Source organism: Vulpes lagopus, chromosome 5 (assembly GCF_018345385.1).
Source record: "Vulpes lagopus strain Blue_001 chromosome 5, ASM1834538v1, whole genome shotgun sequence".
Lineage (NCBI taxonomy): Eukaryota > Metazoa > Chordata > Mammalia > Carnivora > Canidae > Vulpes > Vulpes lagopus.
In genome coordinates, this window is record NC_054828.1 from 19,678,997 (window position 1) to 19,705,521 (window position 26,525).

General features: G+C 39.0%; 1 pseudogene; it reads right to left on the reverse strand.

Annotated features, from left to right (window-relative positions):
- Positions 1–694: 694 nt before the first annotated feature.
- On the reverse strand, positions 695–24,308 carry LOC121491738 (annotated as a pseudogene).
- Between the last annotated feature and the right edge of the window lie 2,217 nt (positions 24,309–26,525).

Consider the following 26,525-nt stretch of genomic DNA (forward strand, 5'->3'; position numbering starts at 1 on the left):
AATTTTGTAACATTTTAATCTTCATCAGAACTCTTTAGATTTCAACTTTTTAAACCAGATTTAAAAATGTGTCTTTTTACCAATAAAATTAATGAACATTCTTTTTCTCCGCCAATGGCCTTTCTGCAGCAATTAATTGTTGGCCTATTGTTAATTTATACATCTTTATAAAAAATTTTTTTTAAAGATTTTATTTATTTATTCATGAGAGACACACAGAGGGAGAGCGGCATAGACACAGGCAGAGGGAGAAGCAGGCTTCATGCAGGGAGCTGAATGCGGGACTTGATCCCGGGACTCCAGGATCACACCCTGGGCTAAAGGTGGCGCTAAACCGCTGAGCCACCCAGGCTGTCCCTAAAATTTTTTTATATGTATATTTTTTTATTGGAGTTTGATTTGCCAACATATAGTATAATACCCAGTGCTCATCCCATCAAGTGCCACCTCAGTGCCCATTACCCAGTCACCCCATCCCCCCACCCACTTCCCCTTCCACTATCCCTTGATTGTTTCCCAGAGTTAGGAGTCTCTCACGTTTTGTCACCCTCTCTAATTTTTCCCACTCATTTTTTATCCTTTCCCCTATAAGGTGCTTTTGAAGTATTTCATCCCTCCCTACCAGGCAAAAGCTGCATGGAGAAAAGAATGGGCTCTCTACCTCAGTTTAGGGATCAGGAACCAGAGGGCACCATTACTGCTGGGCATGAGTGCCAGGAGTAGGCATTCCAGGGGGATTGGCAGCCATAGTCACTGGTGAGCACACAAGAGGTCCGAGGGGGTGAAGCAGCTGGCACTAAAGAAATCCATGATGTCACATTGGCACTGCTGACAGATGTACTGCACCCATCCATTGTAGACGAGCCCATTCATATGCTAGATGAGCCCATTCAAGCCTAGTCCTTCACAACAGCATGGAGATAGGAGTGATCTATGGCCTGTCTTGTGTTAAGCGGTGACTGAAGGCAGATTGCCAAAGCCTGTCCAGAAAATCGAAGACCTCAGGGCTGACAAGCTGCTGGTTTGCATTGTGGTCAAACTGTTCCCATTGCTTACAGGAGCATCTGCCCAGGATATCATTGCAAAGTGGGTCAAATTCCATGTTATATTTGTCAGTGTAGTCATACGACATATATAATCTTCTGACCCCAGAACCTAGGCTATCTTCACTGACTGAATGTAATTTTATGTCAGTGGAAAAATGGCTCCTTCCAGAAGATCATGCTTGCCACATACAACCCAAGCTCTACCTATCCAACCTCTGTAGAATCATACATCTGATAGTCTACAGTAGCTCAAGACCTCTGAAGTATCAGAAAGCAGTTTGGATGTTATATTCTTGAGCAGGATGGTAAAACTCAGCCAATCCAGAGTCTGTTAGCCATAGCTTTCTGTGCTCATGACCAGTCATGACATGAAGGGGCTTCACTTCCCATGAAGTATTGTCTTACGCTGTGACAATACTCCGGGGCCTTCAGGATCTCATACACGTAAACCAAGTATCATTGTCTGTTAACAGTGGTACAGTGGCTTGAAGTCTGTGTTATTCATGTGTTCAAAAACTGAAGTGGGCTTTGTGATACAGAATCTTTCACAATGCCTGCCAGTGAGGTGATGTTGGGATCACCTCATAAATTCTTCAAAATTTTTATTTCACACTTGATTTTCTTTGTCTTTATTGGGTTGAGAAGTTTAACAACCTTTTCATTATTTGTAATGTCAATGTTGGCATGGGTCCAACGTGTCAGACAGGATGGCCAACAAAGCTGGATTTGACATTTGGATATCTGGCAGCCCCCAGGTTCCAAAGCCTTGGTAGGCAGACCTGGTTTCACATCTGTTTTCTTCACACTGCAAGGAAAGTGGCAGCATTGATTCTGGAACCTTAGCTTTGAACCTCAGTTAAGTTAACTTCCTTCTATCCCCAAATCATTCTTTTTTTTTTTTTCCAAATCATTCTTTTTACTAGTAGACTTGTTTTTTGTTTTTTGTTGTTTTTTTGTTAAGATTTTATTTATTCACTTGAGTGAGAGAGAGAGAGAGAGAGAGCGCACAAGCTGGGGGAGTGGCAGTCAGAAGGAGAGGGAGAAGCAGTTTCTCCCTGAACTGGGAGCCCAATGTGGGGCTCAAGCCCTGGACCTGAAGATCATGACCTGAGCTGAAGGCAGACACTGAAGCATCTAAACCACTCAGGCGCCCCGTGGTAGACCTGTTTTAAGAAAACTAATTCACATATAAGCAAACAAGCAAACAAATAACATTTGTGGGAATTTATTTTCTCTCTTGTTAAATAATAATACCTGCATATAACCTTGATTTTGACTTCTGGGTTTCAAAGTCTAAAATATTTACTTCTGACTCTTTATTGAAAGAGTTGTTTTAAATCCCTAGTGTAATACCTCTTTTAAGATGAGGCATCTTCTGTATATTTGTGAAAAATCACTGCATTTTTGCAGTGTTTGCAGTTAATATGCCTTGCACAATCAAAGTACCTTGAGTAGAAACCATATATATATATAATTTTTTCCTTCCTCGGTGCAACCTGTTACTTTTTTGAGGGTCCAAATGGTTCATATGCACCAGGAATTGATATTATTAACTTATACTTGAAAGCATAATTAATAATTTTGACTATGAAAGTACAAATAGTTTTAACAATGACTTCTACCTTGTAAAAGTCACTGGTGGTTTTTGAGACTCCTTTTGGACAAAATACCAATCCTTCCTTTGTTCTTTCCTGGAAGCCATTTGTTGCATGACAACTGCTCTGTTTCCCTCCTGCCTTTCTGACAGTATCTCCTCAGGCCTGTTTCTTAATTCTCCACCTTTATTAAATCTTCAAACGTTAAAGTTACTCCAGCCTTAGTCATTAACTCCTTTCCCCCTCCACAATCTCCTTTGTTTTTCTCAATCATTCCCAAAGGCTTCAGCTACTATTTGATAATTCCCAGGTAATTATCTCCTTTCTAGATTCTCCCTCACAGATCCAGACTACCCAGGAGCTTTTCCAGAGTTCCAGATACTTAGTAAGCCCCGTGATCAGGAAGATACACTGATCCTTCAACCTAGCATATCCACACTGAGCTTGTGATCGTTCACTTCCCAAACTGACTTCCTTCCTGGTTCTTGTCTCAGTGGAAGTTCCCCTTAGACACCCAGTTGTGCAATGCTTGGGCATTGCTCCCTCAGCCAGTCAAGGCCCATCACCTATAGCTCAAATCAGGTGTACCATTTCCACTGATGGTTATCTATGACCATGAAGTGTGGTGACCAGTTGTCCTGGTGTACCCAGGACAGAGGAGGTTCCCAACACTTGGGCCTCTCAGCCTTAAAATCAGATGGTCTTGGGAGACTGGTCCCCATTTCCTTGAGATAGAGAGGTTTCTGGGGATGTAGTACTCTCAGTTGTGAAATTGGGAAAATCTAAGACAAACTGGGGTAAGTTGTTCACCTTAGTTTTTGGACTAAGTAGTTTAAGTTCTTGAATACCCCACCCCTCTTTCTTTTGTTCTCCCAGTTCCTTTCTATGACTGTGTCATCCTGCTTGCTACCTCATGGCCTTTATTTGTGCTCTTTTTGTTGCTCTTCCTTTTCCTGTAAATTATCTCTTCCCAACCATCAGATTTGAGCTAAATATTATTTCCTCAGAGAAGTTTCCCTGATATCCTAGACTAAGGCAGATGTCCCTGTGATATTCTTGCTTATTATTTGTGCACTTTTTAGAATAGTAATTAAGTTATTCAATGTGTGTGTCTCTCTGGTGGAGAACACTTAGAGGGGGGCAACATGCACATGTGCTTCTTCAACCTGATACCCAGCGCTTGGCACAGTGCCTGCCACAAAGTAAGTATGCATGAGTTATATGTTGAATGAATGTCTTCTTTTACCATCCTATGATTATAATGTCTATTTCCACAGTCACAGTAGTTCCACAGCAAAATGCTCAGGTAGCCCTATTTTCTGTAACTTATATATTTAATCAAATCATGTTGCAAATTCCTAGAACAATTGACCCCTCCCTTTGTTTGCATTACAATTCCCTTTCAGCCAATTAAACTGACTGAATGACACAATCCTCCTTTCCAAAGGTTAAATTCTGGGGAAAATTATGGGCACAACCATCTGTAACCATATGAGCTACTATCCATTAAGTAGCCTCCATTTTTATCCTGTGTATATTTCAAGAAGTCTGAAAAATAGACCCACTCTATCACATATCACCAAATGAGTAATTTTAGTAAGGATACCACGGACTCATGAAGAAGAGGAATCGCCCTGCAAGCCTCATAATGGGAACTGAAGGAACTACTCCAAGGGATGGCTCTTGATGTCATTTTTCCACCTCTTTTACCTCTCACTGTGGCCTCCAAAATGGTCCTGTCTTGCTCCAGTATAATTCAGGCCCTTCTTATGCTCTGCATACCTCCCACAACAAAGCAAAACCCCAACTCAGGCCTATAAGTCAGTTTCCTGTGCCTTAAGCACAACCTTGAGAGGTCTTGTTTCATTTCCTTTCCACATCGCTTCTTTTCAGGAAACTATATTTTTCCACCCATAATACATAAGCCCATAAGGAGTCTTAAGGCAGTAATTATATAATTAGAAAAGACAACAAGTATTTATCAAGGAAAGACAGATGAAAACTTGGCTTATTATTATTATTATTATTATTATTATTATTAGAATTGGGAAAAAAAAACCAACAAGGGAAATTGTACTAAAGTTTTGGTCAATAGGGGGCTAGTAACAATTCTCTCCCAAGGAGGCTCTCCCCTCATAAGCACAGAGTGCTTTACCACATGCTGCTTAACTGAACCCAGGCATAACCCTGTGCAATGGGGCAGACACAGAGAGGTGGTTCTGTGGATGAATCCAGACTTTTTGTCATCAGTTTTGCCTCAGAGGTCTCAGCTAGAAAGAACTGGCTGCAGGTTCTCTGGACCCCACTGAGCTAATGGGGCAAAGAGAGGCAGAGGAACCACCAAACATGCAAAAACTACAAAAATATGAGCAGAGCAAAAGTCAGTATAGCACCTTCCAGGAAAGTCCCGCGCACAGAGAAACACACTGTCATGGGTCAACTGACATCACAATGCCACAGATTCTACTCTAGTTATCTTTGCTGCTTTCTCTGTTGGCTAAAACTAGCCAGTCTGGGAAGAATCCTAGAGCCCAACAATATCAGGGATGGAAGAGAACTGACAAATCATCTGGCTCCTCTCCTTCACTCATTAAATAATAATAAAACTCAAGCTTAGAGGGATTTGTGCCACTTGCTAAAAGGAAAGTCACTCAGTTACTTGAATATAATGAAAACAACAGTCCTTCCGGTTGCCAGCTAATTGAGATCCAATCTTCAATGCTTCTCAATAAGAAATTTCCCCTAACATATATGGATTTGTAGTCTAGAAAATCAACACGATCCATGGTGTCCATTTTTTAAAACAAAAATCAGAGCAAAATGAGTTTTAAAATGAAGAGTTGATTAAAAATAGACTTAGCGGAAATAGTTGTAGTCATTACTCTGCTGTGAATGGCTTGGAAACTTAAAGTGATTTTTAATCATTTATTTCTTTCCCAAAAGTTTTATGTTCATCTTTAAATAAACAGCAGGATTTAATCAGTGGAGTTGGATGAGCAATTTCTCTCTTGAGAATTAGCACAGTATTGAAACTCATTGGGTTTCATAGTTTCCAAACACAGCCTGTTTCAGTGGCCCTTGTATTTCTAGATATTCCTCTAAGTAATTGTGGATAGCCATATGTTGGTCACAAATCAGACTACTAAAGTCAGAAGTGAAATATATTGACATCCCATTTAAAGTATAGGGGAGCATATTGACCCCAGGAGATATGGTATCACAGAGCTCTGATCTTTTTACACAGCTGCTCTCCTGAAACTGTTTCATATGGGGCAGCCATTCAGGAGCCCACTGGGAGGTGAGCAACAAATCAAATTCATTTAGCATGGGAAGACAGTATATTAAGCACCCATTTTATGCAGGAATAGCTTTTCTTTCTTAAAGACTTCAAGGCTTTTTTAACAGTTCCAATCCTTATCATTGTCTCTCTTAACACTATGCCAGGCATGGAGCAAGGCCGTAATACATAAGAACTATTTGATCAGAGACCTACAACTTAGTGTGTTTTATTTATTTATTTATTTATTTTTAAAGGTATTTTTATTTATTTATTTATGATAGTCACACAGAGAGAGAGAGAGAGAGAGGCAGAGACACAGGCAGAGGGAGAAGCAGGCTCCATGCACCTGGAGCCCGATGTGGGATTCGATCCCGGGTCTCCAGGATCGCGCCCTGGGCCAAAGGCAGGCGCCAAACCGCTGCGCCACCCAGGGATCCCACTTAGTGTGTTTTAGACTTTACATACCTTCTCTTGTTCCATCTTTATATTAGTCCTGAGGTAGAACAGAAAAGGTGTTGTCATCACTGTGTTATAAATGAAGATGTGCATGTAGAGAGATTGGGCATCTATGCTGAGGTTCAGAGATGCATGCATGCAGGGGTCCTAATCTCTCTCTATTATTGTCACAATATCAGTTAAAGGGAAATGGTAGGGGGTCTCACTTTCTATTAATTGTGTGGGTGATGAGTGGGTAAAATGGTTAGCAAAAACTGAGAAAAGTGTCTATACTGTTTCATACTTCCTTTCTCAGAGACAAGAGTGTCTGCGGACTGTGGTGTCACCAGTGATGCTGGGCCATATATTTCCTGGCTATTCTAGAAGCATCTATGCTAGCTTGGCTCAGAAGCCTCGGTGTCAGGGTTCTAGGTTACCAGGTATCACATCAGGAAATAAAGACAGATATTCCAAACAAACAACTGGACTTCATGTCTCTAAAGATTTCTTCAGTTTCAACATCTTATGGCCTCCATACTTTTTTTCCTTCACACATGGCCTCAGACACCTGGATGTCACCTGCTTGTCTCCAGGGCTAAGAACAAGGTCTTTTGGCTTCAAGGTCAGTGCCATTTCAAAATCCTACAATTAGTGTGCTGGAGTATAGTTTAGTAATTGAGTTTGAACCTAGATTTGAAGCAAACTCTGCCACTTACCAGATTTGTGAATAGAGGCACGTTACTTATCTTCTCTAAAGCTTCCATTTTTTCATACTTAAAATATGAAATGATGGTTGTTGAGAAAATTAAATGAAAAATGTGAAATATGTTGTGCACATACAGAAAATTTATAAGTGGTAGCCATGATGGCTATTAGTGCAATTGTTAATATTGCTATTCCTGACTTATGTTCAGTAGAAGAGGGAGCACATGCCTAAAATTCCCTGAAAACTTGCGGAACATAAATTTGATGGAAAGTTTGAAGTTGGCCCTCTTTAACAGAGATGACAAAAATCAATTAATCAACATTGTTCTCCCTCTGCCCCAATCAGTGCTGCCACAAGGGTGAAATAAGTTATAGGTGGAAATCAAGAGACAGAAAGAGAGAGAGAGAGAGACCCTAAAACCCAGTATACTGTCTGGCACAGCCCAGCCCACCCCTCCAAATCAAATCTGCACACTTTTCCATCTTGTGTGTGTGGAGGCTGACTTCTTTGCATTGTATTAACCTAGTTTCCTTACTCACTGTAAACAAGTGAATGATGAGACAGCACCCATATCAGGCCCTGATAGGGAAAACTCAGGAAGATGACATCAGTAGGACCAGTATGGATGCTCATTTTCCATCCTTTCTTGAGCAATACTTGGAAGTCTAGCAGGGTTGGATGTTGTAATAAAACCTTGGGTTGTGGCATTTTTAGCTGCATGATTAGGGAAACACAGATCTATTCAGATGCACAATATGCCGAACACTTTGACTCTGGTGTTTGCCTTTCAGCTGAGTGTTTGCGTGTGTTAGAGGAGCACCAGCTTTGGGAGCCCAAGCCATGAGGTTATCCAGGAAATGTGGTCTTAAACACTGGGCTCTAGCAGCTTTCCATGGAACTTAGAAGGTGACCTGCTATATTGCTTGGAGATCAGTCTGCATGGATCACTCTTGGACAAATTACCTTTACCTTTTACTTGTCAATTTTTGGTTGTGTTTGTACCAGTGAGAGGCTGCAGAGGGGACAGAGAGGAGGGGGCATATTGTCCCACCTCTCTGGGGCATCTTGAGTCTGGTCATGGCCTGCCTTCTTGCACTCAGCTCTCCCATGGTGACAGCCTGTGGCATCTCAGCCCTTTCTCTTGCCCCTTAGGACCTACAGTTGATGCTAGTTCTGGTGACTTTCACCACCTTCTTCTTAGGCTCCTCTGAACCCACACTGTAGGGACTAATCCTGACACTGAACTTCTTGTATTTGCTCATAGGAGTGACCATCTGTTTCCTGCTACAACCTTTCCTGGCACACCATGGAAAAATGTCTTATTTATTTAAGATGTGAACATTGCTCGTTTTAGTCACTTGGATCCATATAGGTCTCTCTAAACCATCACAATTTCTCAATATTTTCAAATGCATCTTTTACTCTAAAGAGAAAAATATAAGAAGGAAAGTGAACTCATGTTACAAAGACAAATGACTAAAAATACTTTCCTTTGTCCTATTTCACTATCTTACAAGTGATTGAAAAAAACGAGTGTTATTGGAATTCCATAGCTTGCTGTGTAATCAAAGCAAATGTAGAAATAGGAAAGTTCCGTTATTAGAGAAAAATTTCTCAAATGGTTCTGCTGCTCAAAATGACTCATTTAGACATGTCACAGTTCTTTGTTTTTGTACCACACTCTAAGCAAGTACAAATAAAAATAGCCAAGGAGGAAGCTTACGTATAAGCTCTGGTACTAGGGTTTTTCCATGGGAAATTGATTTATTCTTCACAAGTCTATAAATTCAATTTATCCCCATGACTTCCTGTATTGATACAAATGTCATGGATCCAGGGAAGGCTTAAGCAGAGATGTCTGGAAAATATTTCCCATTTTTCTTTCTCAATTAGATGACCTAAAATTGCATTACAGACTACTCTGCTCTGAAAGACCATAAATATATCTAATACCCACTGTCTGGAGAAATATAAAATTGTGCAGGCATCTGCCCTCTCGACCCTGGCTTGTAATTTTCTCACGTCTTCCAGTGAAGCCAGTTTTCCTCATAGTCGTTGTTAGCTAAGAGCTGAAGAGACTGCCCTGGCTGCCTATTTTTATTTTACATTGCTGAAGAAGTGGTTGATTTTCTTACGTACACTCATATATAAATAATAAAGTTTTAACTTGGTTCACCAAGCTTACGATAACTGGGTTTTAAAGCTGATTTTGGAAAAATCATTTATCACTCATTCATTCAATTCATTGTTAGGAACTTTCTGTGAACATACTAGCCCTTCTTAACATGACTGCAGAGGAAATTAAATAAGACAAAGTAAAAATGTATAATTCATCTCTGAACATTTGAGAATGTGCCAAATACTGTGGTTTGTGCTGTGTTGGGAAATGAGTGACACAAAAAGAATTAAAAGCTGTGTCTCCATCTGGAGGGGTGTGGTATCCTGTTGGAGAATGAAGGGGTAGAATCAATAAAATGCTACTAATCAAAATTCTGGCTTTGTTCCAGTGAACACATGAAATATTTTTCAGTGAACTTGTTATTTAAAATTTTGGTACTTTTCCACTGTCAGTTGGAACAATTGCTTATTCAGCACCCTGGACAGAAGGCTAGTTTTAGTCAGTATTTTTATGTGTTGGTCATCTTCAGCCTGTCAGAAGACTCTACCTGGCCTAACAGAAGCTTGTTCCCAGTAGAACTGCTAGCACATTTTGATGAGTACATCACCTCTCATTGGTGTTTACTGGGGGGAGTAGTCTACAAGGGTCTTTGAAAGTAGACAGGAGAACATACATCTAAGAGCACAGGTTCTAGAAACAGATATCCTGAGTGTAAAAGCTGCTTTTGACAAGTGACTTAAATTTTCTGGGATTCAGTTTCTGTGTAGGAAAAGTGTAAATAATAACAGGACCTATACTAGAGCTTGTAAAGCATTTAATATGACCATGAAAAATAATCACCGAGTATCAGCTATTAACTATTGTTATCAGTACTTTCTGAGGCTGTAGGACCCTAAAGACTGGTCTATGTCTAAACAGGTGACTGGTAAACTGACAAATTACCTGAAAAAGCACATTGGTGCTATTAATTTTTTCATTTTATATACATTGAAATATTTCTAGAAAGTACTTTGAATACTTAGTCTTATTTAAGATAAAAATATACTTATCTTTGTATAATCAAAAAGAAAATTATAATATTCTGCTCAGTGAGTCAGTACAGAGAAAAAAACTAGAGAGACAGTAATCTAGAATGGGAGCCTCTAAAGAAATGCTCATGGGACCTGACATAAAGTGGCTTAGGCAGGGAGGTGATGAGGGCTCTAGTCATGCCCTATAACATGATGTCCTTGAGGGAATGACAAATAAAAATTGAGAAAAATCAATACTGTCCCTTAGTAGTTACTCCTAAAATACATTATTTTCAGTGAACTCTTATTTGATTAAAGATTAATAATTTTAACTATATTTTTTTAAAAAAAGATCTTATTTATTTTTTTGGGAGAGAGAGAACACAAGCAGAGGGAGAAGCAGACTCCCCACTGAGCAGGGAGCCTGAAGTGGTGAAGTGGGGCTCAATCCTAGGACCCTGGAATCATGACCTGAGCTGAAGGCAGATGTTTAACCAACTTTGCCTGAGCTGAAGGCAGGTGCCCCTAACTAGATATTTTCAATAAAATAAAATGCCAATGCTTCCCATTCATTCATCCAAAAAATGTACTAAGAACATACATGAGGCACAGTGGATGCAAAAATTAATAAACTGTGTCTTCCATGACCGTTCAATGCAGGAAGGAGAGACATCACATGGATATGTAGGTCAAAGGTTGGTCTCCAGTGAGGAGCTTTAGAGGAATGTGCAATATATTAATGTATAACTAGAAAATAAAAACCATTTAAATAAATTATGTAAATTACTCAAAATATGTTTTGATACTGGTATTTTCATTTGGTTCATATGTCCAGCTGTTACATGTTATGGGATTTATAATACATCCTCTGTGCTACATATCGATGTATTGTACCATGTATGCTTGTAATATGTATGTGCCTAATAAAGCATTTTTGTGCCTTCTGTTGCCTACCTTTGGCTAAAATAACCTTCACAACATGGATGAGGCTTACAGTAGCTTCCTGCAAGAAAGCTGCAGTCTGAGGATAGTACCAAAACTTCCAGGAAAGCTGCAAAAGGAAAGAGAGAGTGATAACACCACCCCACCCCTATTCCTAGTGGAATATTTCATCAGCCTCAATATGGATAAAAACTGTGACAATCTAGCAACTTCTTCAAGAATTAGATTGAAAGGAATTCTAAATAACCAGAAAGACTGATATGTATATTTATATCCAATATTATTGTCAGTGAATCTCATCTCAAGTGTGTATTTGGTCTTGAGATTTTCATGAATGATAGAAGTGTAGATTTACTATTTATAAATATATTACGTAGATAATGTGTGTTCCAAATTTCTTAATGATAGAGGCATGTGATCAACAGTTTGGAGACTTCTGGATTTATGTGTTATAATTCCAGGGGAGCAGCCAGGGGACACAGGCTTTATTTTCAATATTCTTTTAATCTGCCTTTTCTAAAAAATATTTTCCCCATTTTATTTTATGTTAGTTTATTTTTAATTCAAGTATAGTTGACATACAATGTTATAGTAGTTTCAGATGTACAATATAGTGATTTGACAATTCTATACATTACTTGGTGCTCACCATGATGACAATTGACACCATCTGACACGATACAACAATATTATAGTATTATTGACCATCTTCCCTGTGCTGTACTTTTCATTCCCACGACTTATCAATTTTATAACTGAACGTTTGTATTTCTTAATCTCCTTCACCTGCTTTGCCCATCCCTCCATCCTCTGAAGAGATATTATTCTAAAGAACGCATCCAGATGGCAAACAGACACATGAAAATATGCTCAACATCACTTATCATCAGGGAAATGCAAATAAAAACCACAATGAGATAGCACTTCACACCCATTGGAATGGCTAGTATAAAAAAGAGGAAATAACAAGTGTTGGCAAGAATGTGGAGTAAAGGAAACCCTTGTTCACTGTTGGTAGGAATCAAACTGATGCAGCCACTATGGAAAGCAGTATGGAAGATCCTCAAAATATTAAAAGTAACTATCATATGATCCAACAATTCCACTTCTGGGTATGTATCCAAGGAAAATGAAAACACTAATTCTAAAATATATGTGCACCCTTATGTTTATTGCAGCATTATTTACAATAGCCAAGATCTGGAAGCATCCTAGTCGTCTATCAATAGATGAATGGATAAAGAAGATGGTGCATATATCTATATTAATAATATATATTATGTACATAAGCAATATATTATATATATTATATATATATAATGGAATATTACTCAGTCTTCATTAGGTAGGTTTAAACAGCTTTACCCTCCTTATATACCTCATTCCATTTGTACACTGAGAGGTTTTCTTTGTGGTAGATGTGGAAGGACTATTCCAAAGCATCTCATCCAGGTGTGGAGATGCATTTTACTTCTTAGAGATGATACATTACTATTAATTGTGGTGTATTGCTCATTGTACAGTTGACACTGCTATTGTCAAAAGATTTAAAAAGTACTGCCCTTGAAAAATAGAAGTTTTCAGATTTTATATTCTATTTTTTGTATTTAGACCTTACTGTTAATGTAGAAATGTACCGTAATGTACTGTTAATGTAGAAATTCTAAAGATACTTGGAAAATGCATTTTGAAATTTCTGAATAAAAGTATCTTTTTAAATATAAATGATTTAATTAAATTTTGGTACACTTGTTTTTGAGAGCTTGTCTCTCTCTCTCTCTCTCTCTCTCTCTTTTTTGGTTTGGTAATAGCACAGGGACACTCTTGTCTTTTTGTTTCGATAGCATTTGTCATTCTCAAAGCATTTTATGCACAGCATCTTGCTTGGCCTCATAGCTGAACAGAGGAAGGTAAAGGGCTCTGAAATGAGGTTGACTGGGTTGCCAGTTCTGGTTCTTACCAGTGGGAGCCCAGTCTGTGAGCAGCAACCAACTCCCAGGCTCACTTCCCTCATCCGTCGACAGTGATGACCAGTCCTACTCCAGGAAGGCTTCAAGGATCAGATGTTCTCATATCTATGAATTACCACTCATTAGAAATTATTTAAGGAGTGTTGTTATCTCTTCTCCCTGCAACCTGGCTGGACTGGTGTGCATGAAGAGGGCCTGTCTGCCCAGACAGTGTAAGAGGCTAAGCCACAGGTAGTTTAAAAATGACTTAGGAATAACAGAAGCCAAAGACATTGAAAATATCTGCATGATGTATTCATTTTAATCTTCCCCTCCCCACTTTGAATAGAGTGCATGCTTATTGTATAAAATATGGCAATTAGAGAAAATGTTAAGGAGTAAAAATCACCCACTACCCAAAGGCTTTCACTATTAACATTGTAGTGTTTGATCACACTGTGCATAAATGTGTTCTGCCATTTTGTTGAATATTATAACATAAAAGTAGTCAATTTTGAATATATATAATGTATATATATTTGAATATATAATAAATATTAATTTTCCAACTGTATTAATTATTTAACCTGCACTTATCATGCAGACAAACCATTTTAAATACTGGTGGAATGTCCCTTTTTTTGTCTAAGTTTTTCTCATGTATTCTTTTAAAAAGATTTCCCAGAAATGGAATTACTAGGTCAAAGGATATGGATATCAGCCACAGAATTTCAAGCTTACTTATGATAATTTGGAAGTGGCCTCTTTGGTTTCAAATACCAGCATTTCAAGGAAGATATGAATCTATAATTTAGTATTTTAACTGGGTTTATCATTTTTTAATCATTTGTGCACAAATAATTTTAATCATCCTTAGGGACAGCATTTTTTTTCCTGTTCCTTTTAACCAACTCTTTAAAAAAAATTAAATGTACAAGTAATCAGCATCCAGGAACAAAATTACTTTACTCTGATTTTCAATAGCTGAGTAGGTATCCTATATATACAGAAGGGGAACATGTTAGCTGAAACTTACTAAATGTTGTGAGTAACCAATCTATAGTAGTTACTTTGCTATATTAAATACTTCTCAGGGGTGCCTGGCTGGCTCCGTTGGTAGAGTGTGTGCCCCTTGATTTTGTGGTTATATGGTCAAGCCCCATGCTGGGTGTAGAGATTGTTTAAAATATATTTCTCTACTCACTCTGTGTCAGTAAATCATTTGTGAATTGAGTACAACATAAGGCAGAATTTAAGTGGCCTTTGCATTAGAAATAAAAATATCGACAAGTGAAAAAATAGTTTTGTTTTAGCAGGCGTAATACTGAAATGGGCATTGAGGTTAATTCAAAATAGGAGGCAGGATTCTATATTCAGTTAGTGTGGAGTGGGGTTTGAAAACAGACTTCAGGACTGTGTGTCATTGCTAAGTAAATATGCATTGTTGTTCTCAAATCTAGCTTTCCCACCTATTCGATAGTGACAAGATCTAAATGCTAAGAAGTTGGATGTAGAAAGCTCTGTTCTGAGGCATTAGGTACATTTTTTCTTTTTTTTTAAAGATTTTATTTATTTATTCATGAGAGACACAGAGAGTGAGAGGCAGAGATATAGGTAGAGAGAGAAGCAGGCTCCATACAGGGAGCCCCATGTGGGACTCGATCCTGGGACTCCAGGATCACACCCTGGGCTGAAGGCAGACGCTCAACCACTGAACCACCCAGGCATCCCGCATGTTTTCAATCTTCAAAACAGTCATATGAGAAGGAAATGTTTTCATCCTCGCCCCACTTCACATGGGGAAAACCAACAGAGCCCTCCAGGACTCCTGCAGGGCTGTAGCTGGGGAGGTTAGGACTAGACGGGCCATCCTGCCTCGCCCTCTGCTCCTCATGTTTAATTCTGCTCACCAGCTGCATGTTACTTACCCTATCAGAGCTTCCCTTTGCTCATTATAAAATGGAAGTGATAATAGATGTTCTGGGGATGTTGGCTATTTGGAAGTAGAAGTGAAAAAGCTATGTGCTCCAGTGTGCTATAAAAGGTTAGTATCGTTGCCTAACTTTCTAATTAGTAAAATTAATAATAAACCTGTTTTATAACACCAATTTCTTTTCTCCAGTAACTAATACAATGTGGTCTGTTAAAGAGCTGCCCTCTTGCTTCTTTTGATTTTGTCAACTTTCCCTGAGTGTGCTCAATGGTGTATGATAGCCATATATGAGCTGTGGAGCTAGATGGAGTTTGGGAGATGCTAAGTCCAGTGAAAACCTTCAAATTACAAAAGAGGGGGGAAACACACAGCAGTTAAGTTCACTAAGTCATCATGGGTGACTAGAGAAGTACAGGGACATATGTACAACTGCTTGCAGACAACCATATCCTCCCAGCCTCACTCCAACTTTACTTCATGGAATCAGTTGTTCCTTAGGCCTGGTCCCATTGTTTACTTTTGGGCCTGTTTCCCAGGTCTTTACTGATTTTAGAAAGTTCTACATCCTGGGAAATCCTTCTTAGCAGGCCAAATGGGACTGTTGGTCACTGTGAGACATGGCGCTTTGGCTTCAGTCTCCTTTCTGGGAGCTTGTCTGGTGGAGCTAGACTTTATTAGCTGCAGAAAGTGGATGAGTAACGTAAGAAAAGCAAAAGTCAAACAGAAGTTGTGTACAGACTTGTTATAAAATAGATGCCAGTCCAGTGTCTAAGAGTCACAGTGTTATTCTTTTCTCTGACAATCTAACTACAGAACAATTACAGGCAGGATTTTACCAAACTCTGCTATCGGGTGTAATCTTAACTAAACCATCCGATGATTAAAGATAGACCACAAGTAATTTCCATCCACACCATACAGCCAAATCCCAAAGTTATCTGCCAACTGAATTCATAAGGCACCTGTTGTGAAGAAAACCCACATGTATGGTATCCTGTGGTACCTCAGACCTCCAGTGTGCTAGGGTGGCTTTCCATCCCTAAACCAGATTATTCCAGAAAGACAGTTTCCAACCTGACCTCTACAGCTATAGCTATAAATATCAGGGCTTCCTTCCTACACACTGATATTAATGTACAGACAGCCTTCCTTAGAAGCTCCGGGGAAGTCAAGATAAACAAGAAGAGCCGCACTTTAATAATAATAATTGTACCTACCTATTGGGGCTCTGACAATCCCCATGCTTTTATAAACCAATGGAATTACTCTTAATCCAGTTTTTCTTTAAAAAAATGTTAGATGACATACAAAGTTAGACCAAATCAAGCAAAAAATTTCCAAAGACTTAATGTTGAGAATCCTTTTGGAAAACACATGGATCCTGTAAGCACAACCTCATTTTGGGGGGATTTTCGTACCATAGAGAGGCTCAATTAGGCTGTAGATTGTCCTTCTTGTTTTTAGAAGTAAGATGCTGTTTCAGATCAACCTCAGTGCACGGGCGGGGGGCGGGGGGCGCGGCAGGAAAATTTGCCAAGTTTCTGAAAAACAATTTATGGAGCTCTGGAATGATTTTCTCCTGTTATAATCATATTCTCTAAATTCTGAGGCCAATTTAACTGGTATAGGAAATGTGATAGGTTGTGCCTGAGACCACTGTGGATTTTAATCAGGTGGATGTAGCATCTGGAGCCAGCTTCTGGGTGAAGCAGTTGCATCTCCAAGCCCTACCACCCTGCCCCTATCAGCCCGGCTTCCTGGACTCACTGGTGCTGAGATCACCCAATGCAGATGCTCTCTTTGAAAACCCGCCTATTCTGTTTTTGACAGACTTCAGGTTCACAGATCTCATTGGGTAGCTTCTAACATTTCCTAGCAAGTCCTGAACTGGGAGTGAATCGCCTTCTACCTCCCCAAACTTTGGCCTGCAAAACCCTTGCTAACTAACACAAGACTCACAATGGCTGGCCTCCGAATGCTTTGGCATGGTGCTCTGCAGAGTGACAGGTGCCCTATCTGATCCAGCAGCAAGCACTCAGTTGCCATCCTGGCTCCCTGGCAGCCCTCGTTAATTTCCCTGGTGTCCATAGCTTATTGCTGGGGATGTGGCTGTTTCTGAATCTTTGGTGCTAGACATCCAGAGCCTATAAAGAGGAACAACAGGAAGATGTGAGGGTAGGTTTCTAACATTGTAGAGAAGACCAGAAGACAAAGATTTACATGATCACCGTGTGTAAAAGGAATAAAATAGCAAGAACCCTTTGCAACCTCTTTCTCTTCATTCAGCCATATTCAGAGTCAGCCCTTTCACGAATTGACCCCAGCTAGGCTCTCTCTCTTCATCAGATTCCAAGGAGAAGGCATAAACATTGGCCTTGCTAAGTCAGCTTGGAGGGGTGGGGAGGACACACTTGTTTTTCTCACATCCCAATGGTTAAAAAAAAGGAGCCAGAGAAGACAAGATGGAACAATGAAAAGCACATGGCATTTGTTGGAATATTTGTTTACTGCTAATTTGTGGTTCAATTTGGTTTTTGATGGACTTTTTTTTTTTTAACTATCACAAAAACGCATTATGATAGAAAATAGACATCAGCAACTGCTGCCACAAAGTACCTTGCAGTTTGGGGTAACTCAGCCAGACCTTATCTTGCAGTCATTAACCTCTTAGGACCTTCTCATCTCCTGTGGGAACCTGTCAACTTTCTGATCATGTCCAGCTTGTGAAGCATGAATTTCCTCCACATATGTGTTTCTAAATTTCCTTTGATCTTTTAATATGTCTGCTGTGGTTGATTGTGGCTTCTTTCTTGTTAATTTTACATTTGAAAACACGTCGAAAAGCCCAATCTCTTTTCCCCTTTCCTGTCTCCTTGGCCCTGTTCCTTTAACATTCCTTCTCTTCTCTCTTTCTCCCACTCGTGTTTGTATATCATCTAGTTTAGAATACCAGGTGAGGGTTTGAATGGAGTAGCCCTGTCCTAGTGCACAGTGAAGGACCAGGACAACAAATACAAGTACCTGCATACCTGCATCTTGTGCCCTCCTTACCCTCACACCTACCACAGTGATCCCCATCCCAAAGATTCTACTCCTACCACTCCATGTCCCAAGCACAAAGTTTCCTGCAGGGATGGCGAGGGAGGGAGGCAATGGCTCAGAGCAGCTGTTACGCTCAGGCGTGAAGGATTCTGCCCTTTTCATGCTATTCTATAAACCTTGTTAAGGGCCACACAAATTGCCATGAGGATTTTTAGTCTGAAAGTTTGACTAGAGGTTTAAGTCTAAAAGTTTGGCTAAGAACCTGCTGCATGTCTACGGCTGTTTCCAAGTACAGGAGCCTCAGAGATTTGAGGGCCTTTCTACAAAGTTATGGGATAAGACTAGTTAGAGATTAAGCTGCACTGTAGGTCTGCTAAAATATGATTGGTAAAGGCTTACTGGGGTTTTCCATTTCTGGTGCTCTAGAAAAAGGTATTTTCATGGCTTAAAATGACATAGAAAATTCTGGGCAGCCTGAATCCAGAGCTTCCCCTTTCTTCCAACTGCCTACTCATGCCATTCTCTCTAGAAGAAATGTCCAGGTGATCCTGTAGGTTCTCCTTCCACACTCTGAGACTTCTGTAGCATTCCAGGGCCCACTGGGAAACATTCTGAAGTACCTGCCACCTGCTATGTCCCAAGTTGCAGGCAGACACCAAGAGACAGGTAATTACCTCTCCTGGCTGTCTTATATCCCACACCTTCTGGGACATTTAGGGTAGTCAAAGGTGGAGAAGAGGCTAAGTGTGGACTCAGTTTCCCTAGGAGTAAGGACAAGCTGATTTGCCTCTTCAGGGAAGATTCAGATAGTAACTACCCCTTAGGTCTGGGCTGCCCTGGGTCTCTGCTCTGATACCTCTAGATCTAGAAACGTGGCCTTCCCTCCTGGTGCCTGCTTCCCAGTCCTTTGGACTAACCTGTTATTGGACTGGGGGCTTGTCTTTGGGTTTCCTTAAGAAGTTTTCTTCTTAAACTTTCCTCATCTCTTTAAGCTCCTTCTGGACTTTCACCTGCTTGGGATTGCTGCACTGGACTCAGATTTTCTGACATACTTGAAGTATTGGGGCATTCTGGTCACTCCACTGGATGCCTTCCCTTATGTGCAGAGTCCTGAAAATTCTTGATGTTGCTGAGGATCCATTTTACAAACTCTGAAACTGAATGGGTATCTCTCATACCAGCTCTGGATGACCGTTTTTGGGAATAGGTGGCTTGACTACTCTCTGTGTGGCCTGAGACATTTTAAATAGTGCTTCAGGTTTCTGAGAGAAGTCATTTCCTATCTGTTTGACTAAATTCTACTTGAATTTCCAAATTTAGTGGAAAAAGCATTTGATTTTCACTAATAAGTACGATGTAAGTTTTTCAAAGTTCCCTATTGTCAAAGGGATTGAAGAAATTTTCTTCTTCATTGCCGAGAATTTTTATGCTGAAAGGATGATGTCAAATGCTTTATCTTTATGATCTGAAAAGGTCATATGATTTTTCTTCTCTATTCTCTTTGCCTGATAAGCTTGGTCACAGTATATTACATTCATTTTTTTTCAAAGATTTTATTTATCTGCGAGACAGAGTGTGCATGAGCAGAGAGGAGGGGCAGAGTGAGAAGGAAAGGGACAAGCAGACTCCCCTCTGAGCACTGAGCCCAATGCAGGGCTTGATCCCAAGACCCTAACCATGACCTGAGCTGAAGCTAGATGCTTAACTGACTAAGCCACCCACACACCCTGCACATTGATTATTTTTTGATGGGTTTGATTTTCCAGTACTTTGTTGAATATTTTTTGTCTGTGTTTATTAGGGTTACTGATCATAATTTTCTCTTGTTATAATGACAGCATGTGGTTTTGGTATCAGGTTGTGGCTTCAGAATATATGTAGGGTAGTGATACCTCTTCCTCCATGATCTGAAAGTCTTTGTGTGAGACTGGTAGTATTTTTCCCTTAAATGCTTGATAAAATCTACCAGTGACACCATCTCAGCCTGGAGCTTTCTTCATTGGAATGTTGTTAGTTGCTCACTAGATTTCTTTAACAGATAATGCTGTTAAGGTTTCTATTTCTTTTTTCTGTCAGTTTTGATTCATTGTGTCAAAGAATTTATAAATTTTATATAAGTTTTATAGCTTATTGTCATAATGCATTCATAATATCCCCTTGTTTTTTGTTTAATATCTTTGTGATCTCTGTGATGTCTCTCTTTTTTAATTCCGATAGTAATAATTTGTGTCTCTTTTTCTCTTTTTCTTGGTCAGTTTTTCTAGAGGTTTATCAATGTTACTGATCTTTTTGAAGGACAGAAACAACCAATATTTTTATTTCATTTATTTTCTCTTGTTTATCCACATTCTATTGGATTGATTTTTATTCAATTTTAGTGTTGCCTGTCTTTTGCTGTTTGGGGCTTAATTTCTCTTCTTTCCTTAATTTACTAAGGTAGACTTACAAACTGATTTAAAATTCTTCTTCTTTTTTATTATATTCATTTAAAGCCATAAATTTATATTTATTTTTTTAAAATAGTTTATTTATTTATTTATTTTAAATCTTTATTTATTTATGATAGTCACAGAGAGAGAGAGAGAGAGAGAGGCAGAGACACAGGCAGAGGGAGAAGCAGGCTCCATGCACCGGGAGCCTGATGTGGGATTCGATCCCAGGTCTCCAGGATCGCGCCCTGGGCCAAAGGCAGGCGCCAAACCGCTGCGCCACCCAGGGATCCCTAAATTTATATTTAAACACTTCTTTTGCTATATCCCACAAATACTAATATTTCCATTATCATGGAAATGGATATTTTCATTATAATTCAATTTAAAATACTTTCTAATTTACATATAATTTTTTCTTTGACTTGTGGATTATTTAAAAATTTGTTGCTTGATTTCTAACTGGGGCTTTCGAGAGCTCTCTTTTTAATTTAATTCAGCTGTGGTGACAGTACAGACTCTGTACCATTTTAGTCCTTTGAGATTTATTGGCATTTTGTTTAATAATAGACATTTATATTTTTTAAAAGATTCCAGATAATTCTTATATACAATAAGGGTTGAGAACAATTGGGCCAGTTTATATTAGGGAGTCTTTCTTCATTTAGTAATCTAGGATTTCCTCCCCCCCCCTTTTTTTTTTGTTAGAAAGAAGATTTAAATAATGGTTTTTTAGACAGAAGTGGTTTAAGAAACCTAACCCAATGGCAGGTGAGCTTTGCCCCTTTGACACCTGTTTTGCCAGGAGCCCACTAACAGTGCATCAGCTGTCCCTCAGAGGAGGCATAGAGTTATTTGTTCCAGGCTTACATGACAGGCTCCAGTTACCTTGATTCATATCTTTTACTGTCCTGACTTATTTCCAAGATGCTTTCAAACAAGAGACAGAAACAGACTTCACTAATAATAATAATAAAAAAAAGCTATTAAGCTTTTCTACATTGCAGACATGTGGCTTGTGCTTTTAATAAAAGAGGAGAACTTAATGAGCTTGATTCATTTAGTAGCCTCACCGGGTGACAGATCATCTGCAGAATATATTAATTGGGTGTATCAAAGAGTAAAGGAATGAATATTGATATTATTAAAGACCTTGTATCAAAATAACTTCCACTGCCAAGTCATAAAAATATGACACTGGAAGGAGATGATATGTACATAGATCAAATCCATCTCAGGTGCTTGTAATGTGCAGTTCCTCTTTGCTTGCATTATTTGGAAGTTAACTCTGCTAAAACATCTATTTTGGCAGGAAAGTCATTGACAGTCCCAGTGTAGTCCTCTCTTTGACAGAGAATGTGGGGAGAAACATCTCACCAGAGCTTCTGAATTAGTGTGAGATGACCTCTTAGGTCCTGTTCAGTGGGAGACTTTGTGATTCCTAAAATGATCCTTGAGTTATTTTCATGGTTCTGCTTTGTTTGGGCAGGATTCTCAATGGTTGGGCTCTTTGTCTTTCCCTTACTTGTCCTGATACTCCAATGAACCCATTTCATTACCTGCCTACAGGAACAGCCTGCAGAAGTTGGGAAAGTTGATAGCTAACAGATGTGTTAGTTGAAAGGAACTGTTTTTCTTTTCTTGTTCCAGGCATAGTTCAACATTTTATTTTTAATTTGAACACAAACATTGCAAAGTAGATATTCTGATATATACTTTTACAGATAAGGAAACAGGAAACCAAGGCTTAAGAAAATTAAAGATCATCTGCAAAGTTTATCTGATTCTCACGTCTGTATTTTTTTCCACATTGCTCTTAAAGTAATACATATGACTCTCAGGAATTCTCTTAGTGGCCATGAAGGACCATTCCTCTGAAGGTTCTCTCTAGCAGTCTTTGTACCACCCTGGATTTTTTTTAAGGCTTTACTTATTTGACAGAGAGAGAGAGAGAGAGAGAGAGAGAAAGTGCACAAGCAGAGAAAGCAGCAGAGGGCAAGGGAGAAGCAGGCTCTCTGCTGAGCAGGGAGCCCAATGTGAGTCTCCAGCCCAGGACCCCAGGATCATGATCTGACCTGAAGGCAGACCCCAGGATCATATACTGACCTGAAGGCAGATGCTTAACTGACTGAGCCATCCAGGTGCCTCTGTATCATCATGAATTTTAAATTCTAGGTTGGGGACTGGAATTCATAGAGATTGAGAGGTAGTGAAGTTGTATACACATACATAATATATATGTTGTAATACACAACATGTGTTATATAATATATATGTTGTATATGTTTGTATACATAACTATGTTATATATAGTATGTATATTATGTTAATATATACAAATGATGAGAGGAAGATTTATATAATCTAATAACTGTATTCTTGAAGAAATACAATTTTTTAAAATTGAGTTTTTAACAATGCTTATTTTTATTTTACCTGGGGCAAATTTTAAGTGGTTTGTTCTAGAAATGTCTGTTGATTCAGGAATGGTAGAATTGGTAGAAATGGTAGAAATATCTAATGTCTGTTGATTCAGGGATGATATTTCAAATAAAGAACAGCATCTCTAGTCTCAAACAAAATACAATGAAAACCAAAACAAACAAAAATATTTTAGTGGCTGTAAATGGTTTAATGTGTTATGTTCTTTGACAACATTTTCAAATGGGGAATTTCAGTAACTTCAAATAAAGCAGAGATTTCAGATGACCAGACAAAGCCTGCAAGGGAGATCTATTTGGACAAAGATAGACTTGGGCACAAGACACTTTGAAATGACCACGTTATGGGCAGCCTGAGAAGAAGAGCAAACCAAGCCCAAATAGGACAGAGCCCAGGGACCTGAACTGGGCTACAGCTGTATTTGGTAAAGTGTGATTCAGGGTCAAGTCTATTTCAGATCATAAATGATGTGGTGGAATGGAGAGAAGTGTATTTCAGGGCAAGAAAGGCCCTACCATGTCACATGATGGAGATACTAGCATTTCCCCATAGCAGAAAATAGTCCCAGGGCACCAAGCAGGCCACTGGAACTTGTTTCCAGTCTTTAGGACATTGGGGCTGAAGCTGAGCCTGATAATACCTCCTGTGATGGCCAAGAGTGGCCATCAAGTGGGGTGGGCTGCAGTGAGATTGATTCACAAACCAAGACTACCTTCCCCTTGGATACAGAAATTGACTGCTAAGCTCGGCTACTCCCTGGCTACCCAGGGTCCATTCCATAGGACTAAATGAATAGAAGGTGAAGATGAATTCCCATATCTCACATAACCATTTAAATTTTGTGTGTAACCATGCCAGGTGAATACTTCAGTTTCTTCTAAAGGTTTATTTGTTTACTGGCTCTAATTTGTTTATTTATTTGGTCTGATTTTGGTAGTGATTGATGTGTTCATTGTTCTCTACAAGGATTTCTCATGTAATTTTTCCAAGGGCAAGGATTTGTCAGAATATCCCTTATTTCTTTTATATATGGTGATAAACAGGTGCTTAAAAACAGTTTTTGAATAATAGGTCATCTTCCTTCAGGGTGGGACATTGGATAATAAATACTGGAGGGAGTCTGCTATAGCTAACAGGGTCTATAAACAGTTTCCCATGATCATCTACAGTCTGTCATGGTTAATGCATGCTTTTTAGATATCACCTTGCTCTAGGACAGTGGCCCTCATATTTAGTGTACATGCCATTACCTAGAGATATTAAAACTCACATTTTTGGCCACTCATCCAGAATTTCTGGTTCAGTCTCGAATAGGGCATATCTAATAAATTCCATAGAGGTGCTGATACTGCTGGTCAGGAGACCCACTTTGAGAACCATTGCTTTAGGGAGTAAGCTCAGCATATGAGATAATAGGAAGTTGAGATTGGCTAGCAAATGATTGAAAAACTGACATAGAAACTTCTTGGGCTTCTTTTCTTAAGAAGTTATGTATTCATTATTAAGTTCTTATAATTAAGGTATGTAATTGTTCCATATGAAATGGATGGCTTGCCCTTTAGTAACTGATAAGGATGGATGATTAATTGTTAATTCAGTCTGAAACATGTAATGCTATTAGCAACAGCCTGCCCTACTCTTCACTACCCTGCATTTAGGACAATCTCTTCTGAATAGAGGTAATCCTAAGTAATATATGACCAATATTAATGAAAGATGTGGCTATAATTTAGGACAGTCAGCAGTGCATCCAACCAGAAGTAATTATCTGTATTAATTCTACTGGGTAGCATCAACTGGGGTAGAGGAGTCCAACTACAAAGAGCACCCCTGAATTCCCTCCAGCCTTTTTGCCTCTCTGTGTCACTATTTGCCTATCTGTATCAATCTGCTTGGCAACTATAACAAAATATTGAGAAGGAGGTAGCTTAAACAACAGACATTTATTTCTCACAGTTCAGGAAGCTGGGAAGTCTAAGCCCAAATTGTGACTAAGCCGATTTCATTCTGAAGCCTCTTTCCCTGACTTGTAGGTACCACTATCTTACTGTGTGCTTACATTGCAGAGTGAGAGAGAGGGACAGAAAGAGAGAGACAGAGAGAGAGAGAGAGAACTCTCTGGTGTCTCTTCTGAAGACGTGAATCCCATTACAAGGTGCCATCATTGCTTGATTACCTTCCAAAGGTCCCATATCCAAATAGCATCACACTGGAAACTAGAGCTGCAGCAGAAGGATTTTGAGGGGGACACAATCAATCATTCATTCCATAACACTGAGCGAATTGAATTATTACCAACACCAAAGAATCATACATTTGGACTAGGTGGGGTAAGGGGTTGGCCTAAGTTAATGTAATGTTCAAGTTCTAAGAAATTTTGAGGAATGCAATTCAATATGGAATAACAAATGTTACATTAATCCAAGAAAGACATCAAGTGAATTGAACCACATCAGTATGCATATCAGTGGCCTTGAAATCACCTTGTCTCCTTAAATAGATGAAACATTTTCCACTTATCTCAATTACGTTATTGATTTGTTTAATGACTCTAGTCATTCCTGGATATAATGATTACTTACTCCCAAACCATGAAGTCAGAATAAATATATTTTATTAATTTCTTTTATTTCTAATTTTTGAGTTTATTCCTTCTTTTGGGACGTTTTACTTGCCTTCATGCTGTAGATTATAAATACCAAATAACAAAATAAAAATGAGATAGTGGATGATGAAATGTTCTGTGGCCTCTTAAGGTAGACACATAAGCACTTATTAGTAGTTGGCCAGGGTATAATTTAAAATTTGACTTGAGCCTTGAAGTTCCACTTGGCTTGAGTCTGGTTACTAAGTCTTATGTGCTTTGTGACAGGTTCCTATAGAATAAGGACATACTGTACATTTCTGGACTTTTCCAAAATAATACTTAGCCTTGAATTTAAATATGCTATTGATAAAGGCAGCCTCAAAAGCTCTTAAGCGTAAGTGCTTAAGCAATAGATCCACTGTTGTCCACTGGGAAAATCATACTCTAAAATGTTTGTTTGGGGGGCATCTCTAGTAACCCATTATATGTGAACGTAACTATGTGCAAAAGGTTCTTTTCTTCTTTTCTAGAAAACCCCATGGATTGTTACATGGAAAACATAAGCAGATATGATTATCTTCGATTATGTAACATAGGATATCATGTTTCTAATATTGTGACTCTCAGAGAAATGCGGGTTCAAGTGTCAGATAGGACAGGGGAGGGAATCTATTATTTATTGAAAAGTTACTATTTGCCCATTAGTGTGCTGGGCTCATTCACATACTCTCTTTCATGTAATTCTTTCATTAACCCTATGAGACTAGAACCACTATTCCAATTTTTATGTATAAGAAAATTGAGGTTCAGAGAAATTAGTAAATTACTAATTTTAAAAAAATGACTAGTGCCAGTCTCCACCCTCAGCAATTTTGATTTATTTGGCTTGGAGTAGGAACCACTGGCATTTGGCTTAGAATAGGGCGCTGGCATTTTAACAAAATGCCGCATGTCTGAGTAGGTCTAATGTGCATGTGCTTGGCCCACTGCCCTCCACTCTGCTTCTTTTG